A 10860-nucleotide genomic window follows, 5' to 3' on the forward strand; every position below is an offset into this window, starting at 1 on the left:
AATTGCTGATTAAATTTTTGCATCAAAGTCATCACCGCACCCGTTTACAGGCCTTCGAAGCACATTGCACTTTTATGAAGCAGACGCGTGTATGGTTTGATAAGATGTTTGTTATGCTTTATTGTATTGAATTTCGCGGGAGATCGGTTTCTTATAATTTTAATTTCCTTTTTAACGCGGCATTTTTAATGATGCGACATATTTCATTAACAAGAAAATCGCAAGAAAATAGATCTTTAATAAAAATTCTGTCATTTGTTATTTACTTTGTTCGCTGATACTTTTCGATTTTTACTGAAACCTTTAAAGTACACAATCGTTTCCTGTTTTTCTTTATATAAAAAAAGATAGTCCTTACCTGTGAGCAGCAATAATCTGAAATGCTTTAAAGGGAATGAATAGCTCCTTGGAATTTAGCTCTGAACACACCACATAGCAGAAAGCATCGATACGTTGGGACCAAACGAGTGTGGCTTCGAAATAGAATCTAATGATGCTCGCACTTCAATCAAATGAAATATTCAAATTCAAATCTCACCCCACGACGATGCGTTTTGCTTTGAATCTAGGAAAGAAGAACCTCTCTTTAATCCTGCGATGAAGCAAAGGTTGTAGGATTTAAACCAATTTTTGGATGATGAAACTTCCTTCGAGTAATAGTAAGATATCTCCTACGAATGTGAAGTTAACAGAATAACGATTACAACAAATTACGGACATAAATTGGGTATAAAACAAGTGGTAGTAAGCTATGTTAATGTATTCTGGCGCTTACTTTGTTAACTTTGCATAATTCCTCTTGAAATTAGGTAAATTAACACCTACGCTTGCTGCGTTTGGTAGAATTTTCGATTGAAATAATCCTTGCATCCTTTCCATTTTAAAACCAGCTGTATAATTCGTTTTTTATTATTTACTTTTCAACCCACCTCTTGCAAAGCTGGCCCTCAGCAGCAAGGTAGAGCACATTCTGAACGCCACACGACCTTTCTATACTTCCGGGTGTTGACATCTGTTCTCGCCCGCTGTAATGAAATATGTTCCTTTCCGAAATCCAACAGGTGCGCTCTTCCGAATCGAGCCAGAGAATGGTCCCATGCTCCCCATTTGTTTTTTTTGCCTATTCCGCCCTCCGTCTGGCTCCGATAGGGGTTGGATTCTTATGGCGTAGCGTTCGTTAAGGTACTATAGAATTTCTGCCGACGGTTCTCCCACCGAATCCTGCCGGTGACAGTTCGACTGAAACATAAAGCTATGCTGCGTGTGGGGCGAGGCGGCGCCAGAAGCAAGAAGTTCGGCTGACGTACGACTACCGCCCGGCCTTATCGCTTCGTTAGCTTTGCCGCTTGGCTTTAATGGCGGAGGGAAACAGCCGGTAATCCATCAGCATTTTGAGAAGGAACACACGTATTTCACGTGTTTCATCCCGAGTCGAATCTTTTCGCCACGCCGGCAAGAAACAAGCCTGAGGCGTGCCGAAGGATGAAAGGAAAACATTAGAGCTAGAGCGTTGGTAGAACGAGGACGAAGTGGTATCAATCTTTTGGTCTTTTCTTTACACGCACACCGAAGTGTGTTTGTAGGGGAAGAAACGGGTTTCGATGACTATGGATATTCGTAGCACCATTCGGGACGTGTTGGATGGATTTATCCCTTATCGATACGGAGATATCCGTGCCTCTAGTATCGAGTGAGTCAGGAAGGAACGGATGGGTGAATTTTCTTGAAGAGCATTTTTGTTTGATTTTCATTTGCTGATATCGATGTTGAATGGTTTGATTCACAACTTTTCGGAAGTTGAAAGCTGGAGAAAGATTTTATCACATGTTGATGAACTCCAAGAAATAAGGCAATATTCGAGACAGTTCTCACGCAATTGCATAATAGGCAAAAGAATAGCTCCTCTTATCAAACCCGGGCTCCAGATGGTAACTCCTTGAATATGATTCCAAGAGACCATTCATACCACCATTCTTGGTAGTTGGAAGTTTGTCTTTAGTCTCTCTACAACTCTTTCGGTTTAGGACTTGAATAAGTACATAAAATCCAATCTACTGTTGCTTCCATTCTTCAACTATTGCCCGGGTAAAAGTTGATTGAGATAACTGTGAAGCCAACATCTTGACATTTCCAACCATTCCTCCTTGGGTTTGCCACGGGGCGTAGGTCCTATGCAATCTACTCCAAGTGGTACGGTTCTCCTAAAGTTCGGGTAGGTAAATCAGCCACGTGGAATTTGAGGTAAGCCCGTGAAAAACACCCTTCCACGACCCCCTTTCACATTCATAGCCGCCTTTCCGGCGACAGAAAATTGAACGAATTTTTCATCTACCATACAACTTTAATTAAAATATCTTTCCTCGAGCTGCCGCGCTCTCGGGAGGACTCAGGAGTTCCCCCTAAACGCTACGGTGGAGAATTATTTTTACGATTTGCAAATCCACAACCCCGGGTGTAGTTGACTCGGTGCGGAATAAATAGGTAGCGAGGAATGCCAATTCTCCCCAGGGGACGCTTCAGCTCTTTTTTGATTTTTTTCGCTAAAAGCGGTACCTACATCGCCATGGCCTAAACTCCCGGTACGAGCAGACACCGCATGAACACATAATACACTCCGCCCGGAAGTGGTATTCCCATATTTCTGAGAGATTCTTCCTTAACCACAGTGCGGAACACAGAATGCAAGCTGTTTCCGAGCATGGAAGTGAGTTCTTTTTTTTCCTCTTATCTTGTCTGATATGCTCGCGTGTTGGAAATTCGTTTCATTTTCACTTTACTCAGGTTTAGTCGGTTACTTTTTTCATGCTGTCAGGTTCGTTTACGTTGTAAATCGTGCGTGAAATTATGACAACTATGACGCAGAATTCAGACAGAGCAGACGGGCTACGCTTTTCTGGAAAGTATTTCACTCCTTGGACTTCAGATGTTCCTGCTATAAATGTTATTGTACAATACGCAATTGGATATCAGTAAACTAGATTAAAAGGTTTTAGTAACTAAAAATTTAATACTTTTCCAAACTATACTAACAATAGAACTTCTATGTTTTACAATTTAAAGGGCACAGTTTTCAAACAAACAAGTACCAATAAATAAACATGTGAAGTGAAGATGGTGTGTTTTTTAATATGTTGCAGCATAATCTGTAAAGTATGGTAAGCGTTTCGGAAGAAATTTAATTCGTCATCAACATTAATCACTTGATCAAATATTTAAAGAAGCTCCATTGCTTCCATCCCGAAACCACTTGACATTTGATGGGAAAGTGATGAAGTAAGTTCATTTGAGTATGACACAAAGCCTCACAACCGCACCAATTTGATGATACAATACTGAGAAAGGACCTTTATTTTTTGGTCCATTTCGGTTCCATTCGGTTTTTACTCGCGCGGGAGGCAGCGAAATAGATGTCTCGTCGTTAAAGGGCTTCATTTAATATTGCTACCACAATTGCAATTACTTCATTTCCATTTCTGTCACCACGGAACACAGCGACAGCGGAGGGCGGGAGTCCGGGACTCCGGATGATTGAAGGGAGAAAGATAAAGAGGAGATTATTTCAGCTCCCTTAGTTAGTGTCTCGGTGAGGAAAAAAACGGAGAGCAGTAGGCAATGGAAGAAAAACTTAAAGCTTCGCGCTCGCTTAATCTTCTACGATAATTTCTTAGCCCCGTTGCTGAGGGAATCGTTTCATTTTCTTCCGCCTTTGCTGAAGCCATTTTACTTTTTCCGCCTCTCCTCATTACACTCAACGGCAGCCTCATCATCGTCGTCATCAACGTCAGCTTTGTTTCTCGCACTGGTTCTGCGCCAATCGCGGGTGGTTTTAGTGTACAAAAGGGATGAGTTTTCCCTTTTTCCTCACTGCGTTGTAGTTACTATGTGCGCATGTTGACGCCATTAGAACATCCAACGGATAACGAGTTCAGAAAACTATTGCAGCTTCTAGTCTAGTCCTTGAAAGCACACCACTCCCGGGAAAAATGAAACACACACACACACACACACACTAAACCGATGTAAGAGCAAAAACATGGATCTTCGGACGCTATGTAATCCATCAGCTCAGCATCAGCTGTGAAGAAGGAGGAAAAAATGGTCCGTAATATGTTGTAGCAGCACCTCAACTACTGGATCGCGTTTGTTGTTTTGCGCATCTTGTGCTTCTCACATTTAGCAAAGGCCAAAGAAAGGCTTTTCGTGTGGGTCCTTTCATTTTGTTGATGGAAAAACCGAACGAGAAAATTGTGTGAGAAAGGGACTGAGATGGCAAACCAGGAAGCACGAAAGCAGGCATGTTTTTCTCACTAAAGAAAAATGTCTTTCATGTTCAACTATTTTGGTAGTTGGGTAGCAGCATGATTCAAGGTGATAATCAAGCAACAAGGACTTTTCATCCGGTTTAGCCAGGGTTTTCGCTTATCTTTTGTATGTTAAAGTTTTTTTGTTTTTCCTTCTATTTCTTTACATTTATAAGAGAGCTCAATGTAATGTTTTATATCAAAAGGGCACATTAAAATTTTATAATAACATTTTGTTGCTTCGGCGTAACTGCGTATGTCGCTATTAATCTTCAATTCTTTCATGGACTAGAAAACTATTATAAGAATTGAAAACATTGGAATATGTTTAAATGTGTAAAAGCAAATCCCCAAAATATAGTCCGGAATATTTGTTTTTACTTTTTGAGCTTATATATCTTAGATAAATGGCGTTATCTATTGCCTTGGAAGGATATTCGCATTCGAAGGATATTAGTGTTAGAAAGGATATTCGGTTTTTATTTCATCTTAATAAAATTATCCTACCTTTTGCCTTTTCTACTTTAGGATATTCTTTTTGCGCGTTATTTCATTAGCGACCACTTACCGAGCAGAGAGGGTTTCTGCAACCATTATGGGCTGCTTCTGGTATGGTTTTGGTTTATATTCTATATTTAACAGTGAAAAACTGGCGTGAAGTGAAGTTACCACTGGACACCATTACCGCAGAGCACAACGACCAATCTCAACAAGGAATGGGGTAAAAGCATAAAGACACAACTGTTAGTGGAAAATGCAACAGGATGTGACATTGCAGCCAAGAGACAATAAAAGCGTTAGGGGGGAAATAACGACCAGATTCTCCGGAAATGCAGGACGATGATGGCGACGATGATGCTGATGCTGATTGTGGCTCGGTTCTGCGATGAGTATCCTCCAAGGGGAGTATCTTTCAAATCGCTCGATCCAAGACGAACGACCCGAGAGAAAGCAACGACGAAAGCGAGCCACATTAACCATGTTTATTTGCCTGTGAAAAGCTATTCACATCGTCTTGTGTCGGCCAGCGCCATAAGAAAGTTTCCTTTTTTTTCAAAAAAAATGGAAGCAACATTAACTGGAGGAGCAAAAAAGGCAAGAAACCGAAAACATAAATTGGATTTGAGCCTTTGCACTGCTTCTGCAGCTCGGCGTCGTCAAACAGGTTAGAACGGGGAACAGTAAAGTAGGAAGCTGGGTAAACAAAAAACCGAAACATTGTTTCTTCACCAATTGTTTTGAAATGTTGTTTTCGCTGTCGGACAGAAAAACCGGTCCCTACTGCGCTCCGGAAAAACTGCCAGGAGCGTGTTTTGTTTCCCTTCGCTCCGGGGACGAAAATGAGCGGCAAAAGAAAACGTTTCGGAAAACTTTCCACTTTGCTTGCCGTTATTTTATTTGTGCATTCTTTTATTTTCCTGTTGTTGTTTTTGTACTCACCACTTCTCTCCCCTTAACTTGATCCAAATGTCCCGCAGTGGGTTGTATTGAGTATTGTTATTGTTGCTCGCAGATTCAATTGCGGCGAGAACGAAATTTGAATTTTACCATTTTCCGGTGCCCGGAAGGACTCCCGCTGCGCTTATTTCACTTTTCCATTCGATAAAACAACTTGTTTCTGATTTCAGCTTCCGATTCCGTATCCTTTCCCATTGCGTTTTTCTTTTCTTTTTCACTTTGTGGTTGGCTTGTAGCGTTTCGAAACTAAAAATCGAACTGGCTTTTAACTTTTTCGATAACTTAATCCAATTGCTTACAACTGCACTTGTTCCGAATTGTTCCTCGAACAACGAAGAAACTCTTAGGCAGCTCCGCGGGCGAGGGCATAGCATGCTTTTCTCCATTTCCGAGGGATTGTTAATTGTTTTAATTTACTTCTTCGGACTTGTTTCTTGCGTTTTTGAGTTTTGCACTTAGCAAACGAAGCAGGCGGAGCTTTTTTTTTCTACTGAACATACACACACCTTGGAAACTTGAAAAAGGATCTCTCGAGGAAGGATATTTTCTTTTTTCGCCGTCACCACACAGAAATGCGAGAGCAAATTAAAACCATCCATTACGCCGCACTTGGCACAATGCTTACCGAAGGGCTTACCGTCGGTGGGGATCTCGGTAAATTATGATAATTGCGTGACTCTTCGTCCGGTCGCTGCTTGTTGCTTTTGTAGGATTGTTTTCGTTTGCCTGCCTTGCTTGTTCTATGGAACCCACAAAATGTCTTCTTACAAATTGTTTGATGTTCGCAACGTGCCTCAAAGTCGTGGATAAGAGACAAGCATTCCTTTTTTTCACTCCGAGTTCCGGGCGATGCCTCGTGATGATTGTCAATTACAGCGGAAATTATATTTTACTGTCGCTTGTAAAATGTAATGTTTTTCAATATGTCATACTTTATCTAAGCTCAAGCCGATTTCTTTGAATTATATTTGTCGGGTGTGGTAACCTCTAGTGCCCTTGGTTTCGCTCATGTTTCTCGTACTTTTGCTTCAACTGAGGTTTTGCGAAATTAAATCCTTTTTTTCCCCGACGCGCCCTTGGACTTGCCCTTCGGAACGGAACGGGTTTTGTTATCCGAACCCTGTGGCGCAGTTTGTTCGCGAGCGATATTTAATTGCTACCCTCGGTCGTTGCGCCTCGTGCACGGTCCCGATGGTAAATGGAACGGAACGACGGGAGGAGGAAAGTGACGCCGGGCCGCAACCTAACGATTCGTTAAGTTTGCACAGGATCAAAATCAAACAAACCGACCGAAACAACGAACCCCGCCCTCTACCGGGGGTGGGTTGTAGCACAATGAGCTGGAAAAACTCATCCCCCGCCACAAACTCCCGTGTTTCCCCCGTTCACATTTTATCTCAAACCGCATGGAACCGCACGAAAAACTGGCCACCGGTCTCGGTTTCGTTCCGCCGGAAGCGTCGAGCGGAGAGATAAAACAGTCTCATGCTCCACGCAAGGGGTCGCGTTTTTCCCGATGTTTGTGGGAAAGCGAGGGTAACCCACCATTCCCACTTATGTTTGGCAGGAAAAACGATGTCACCTCAGCGACACTGAGCGACCCAACGCTCCCTCTTTCGATGGCAAACATTTGCCGTTGCGAGTGGAAAGGAAAAGTGTGACCAGAAAACCGGCCGGGCTCTGTTTGCGAAAGCCCTCTGTTTGCTGCTGTCTCGTTGGGAAGCCGGTTTCGTGATGGGAATCTGCATTGCCCGGCTCCAGGGAAGCTCCAGGAACAAAACCCGTCCGTCCCGACCGAGATCTCGACGCACCATTTCCTTCTCTCGCCCTCTCTCTTTCTCCGGCATGTTTGTAAACCGCCGACGTGCGAATGGATTTAAACTTGCCGGCTTCAGGTAACGGAGGGAAGGAGGGATTCGTTTAAATGTTGTTTCGCCGTCGCTTTCCCTAATTCCCGCTTGTTGCGTGCAAACAATAGTAAATTATGTTTTCGAAGTATTTTGCAAACTCTTGCGGATTTTCCCTGATCGGCATAATGCTGCGATTCTAGCCGCCGTGCGGTTTGAAGCGCTGACTCTTCATGAACAAATGTTTCAAACGAGTTATTCTAAAATATGTCAAATATGATTGACAATGACCTGAAGAAATATTTTGTTATTATCTGTAATTCCTCAAAACAATGTTTCTGTTTTTTTAAACATATTATATTGGTTTGCTGGGTTTGCACGAGGAAACCATTAGGTGTCGAAATTTCATTATAATTTTTCAATGTTGACAATTTTTGAGGTATTGAAGAAGAGTTTCAAAAAACATTATGGGAGCGCAATTTGTAAAGATTAAGATCAAACTCATGCGGGAATAAAATGTGTTAAAATTAGCAGTCATTCGACTCTATTAGTAGTATTTCGAGGCTCTATTAGTTAGTAAATTTAGCCTCTACGAAAAATGTTCGTTTTTAGGAAGTTTTTCTAACAGCGAAGAAATCTAAAAATTGTTTTTAAACTCGAAAAAACTAAAACCATGGACATTTTACATAGAAATTTATTCGATTAAAATTGATCTTCTCAACTAAAAAAGTGTTTTTACTATGGTGAACAAAAACGGATTAATGATGATCAGCAGTGAGGCTTAATTAATCTGCTCAAAGTTCGATTTTCTCTATATACATGAAACATGTTTTCTTGGAATTTGTCATCAGAATAACAAGGAGAAGTAATGTTATGCTTCTTATAAATAATTGATTCACGTATTAACAACAAACTTCGTCTAGAAGAAATTGTTTATCGATGGGACTGACGCTCTATCCCGACGGCGTTCGCGACCCGCGCCAATCAAACCAATCGGTTGGTAATTACGTTAATTTTTGGCCAATTAAATCTTTCTCGGAAGACCCGCTTTCCAGCACGCTCGTTTCCCGGGCCGCAGTTTCCACTAATTTATATTGCCCAAATCACATCAAACCGCGCCTCATGTTTGCCTTTCTGCCGCCCATGTTTTCGCCCAGCGGCCCGAAAGTGGGAGAATTTTACCATCGACCATCGTTTCCGTTCTGCAGCAGGTTGTAAAACGTTTGTGTGTGTTTGTCTTCGGGCGTGCGTGTGTGTTGTTACTTTTTTATTGGTAGAGGGAAATAATAAAGTGTTAATATTCCTTGAGTGTGTTGATGAAGTTTATTTGTCTTCCTTGTTTTGTACCACATGGCGAAAGCAATAAATTGTGGTTATGTGTCAGGCGAAGGTTTTAGTGTGTGACACCTGTTTAACCATCCGGATGTTGGTGCTTCCTTTAGGTTCTACTTTTCTACATAAACGATTTCCTCTGCATTTGTTTTTCATTTTTCAAAACTCTTTTATCAACATCATGGTTTTTCTCACTTTGTGCTGGAACTGCTCACCACACCAGTTGCAAATGACCTGTCCCACACTGTCTCACAAACTTCCGTATCCACCTCCCCGTTTTCTGCCTCCCCGACTGCAGGGTGGGAAATTGCCAAGTGGGCAATTTTTCGGCACTACTGGAAAACCCTTGGGTGTCCAGCTCTCTTTCCATGCCTGTGGCGTCAGGTTGTTTTCCGAAACTCCGACCGGGGTGCTCCCTTAGGGGCCCGAGAAGGCAATGAGTTTATCAATTATGCAAACGAACTGACCCGCCGAGGAGGGATGAGGGCAACGAAAGAACACCAACCAAGACAACAACAATCAGGCTGGAAATTTTCACTCCATCACCACGGCCGATTTCCACTGGAGACTTTATTTGTTGAGACCTACCCTCCCGCGGGGGTTGTTAAAGCTTTCTAATTGTGTCTGTGTGTCTGTGTGTGTGTCACTCGGTATCCTCTTATGTACGGCAAAGCAACTTTTGTGTGGGGCAACTTTAATTCATTTACTCGCCAACCTTCTGCTAGTGGAAAGTTCCAGCACCGGACGGTTCGTCGCTTTCGGGTCGGTCATCATCCATTCGACTGGGTGGAAAAGCGTCCTCCGTGCGGGTTCACCCAACGAACCGAAGGATGCGAAGGATGCGGGCCCTTCCGCTTTTCGGTACTTCCTGCGAAAAGTTTCGCTTCCGTCCCCCGGTTGAAATTATTCCGATTATTCCACACTCGCACACAGGAAAAGGAAAACCTCCCTCTGACGCTCTTGTCGTGGTACAATTGTCACCGAACCGGCACAGAAAGTGTGGCATGCGCAATCCGAGAGGTTGCCCTTTATTACTGACTTATTTTCACCGCAGAAATTCAACTCGTTTGCCTTCGGACGCTCGGGCGCAACACAAACGCACACCACCAGCGGGACGGCAAAGTGTTTCTCCAGTCTTTTTCAACTTCAATTATACACTTTTACCTCCCTTTCTACCGTGTTTTCCCACGGTGTGCCTCCCTGCAATCCATTCTACAGCTGCAGAGCTTTTTCACTTGCCTTTTTTCCTTCACCCTTTTTTCCCGAGTGGTAGAGGAAGCCCTTTTCTATTCTGTTGTTCTCCTTGGCTCGGTAAGTCATTATCCTCGCACGGTTGACGTCTACCAAAGACCTTCGCTTTAGGTGAAAATCCAACGAACCAAACACACACACATTTTGGACGAGGAAAACCGCGGTGGTGGATTAAATTATAAAAAATTTCATTACCCACCATCGCTCCTTGGTGCTTTCCTGTATTATGTTTCAAACAACCTTCCCTTAAGCCGTTTTCGATCAACAAACTAAATCCCGGGCGGGAAAATTAAACAAAATAGATGCTAACTTTAAAACGCGAGAGAGTAAAAAATAAAATAAAAATCCAATAAAAAAAAACCTCCTCTGCAATCACAGAAGCTCAGACCGGTGCTGGGATGGGAAGGATAAATTGCCATTCTTCTACTTCCCTCGAATGGTTGGAACTGTTCAGGTAATATTTCCCCAATGGAGGCGCCTGGTGATTTATGGAAATGGCACAGAAAACGTCGTTCGTTGCAAATGGGCAAACGGGTGCCGGATAAGCTTTCATCAACGTGCAGAAAACGGCACGAGTAATAGGAAAGCAACAAGCTGCTGTTCCTTTCCTTTCCATTTTTCTCTCTCCATCAGATGGTGCCACCTTTCGTACCCATAATTTTCACATCTTT

The sequence above is a fragment of the Anopheles ziemanni genome, chromosome 3, assembly GCF_943734765.1.
Source record: "Anopheles ziemanni chromosome 3, idAnoZiCoDA_A2_x.2, whole genome shotgun sequence".
NCBI lineage: Eukaryota > Metazoa > Arthropoda > Insecta > Diptera > Culicidae > Anopheles > Anopheles ziemanni.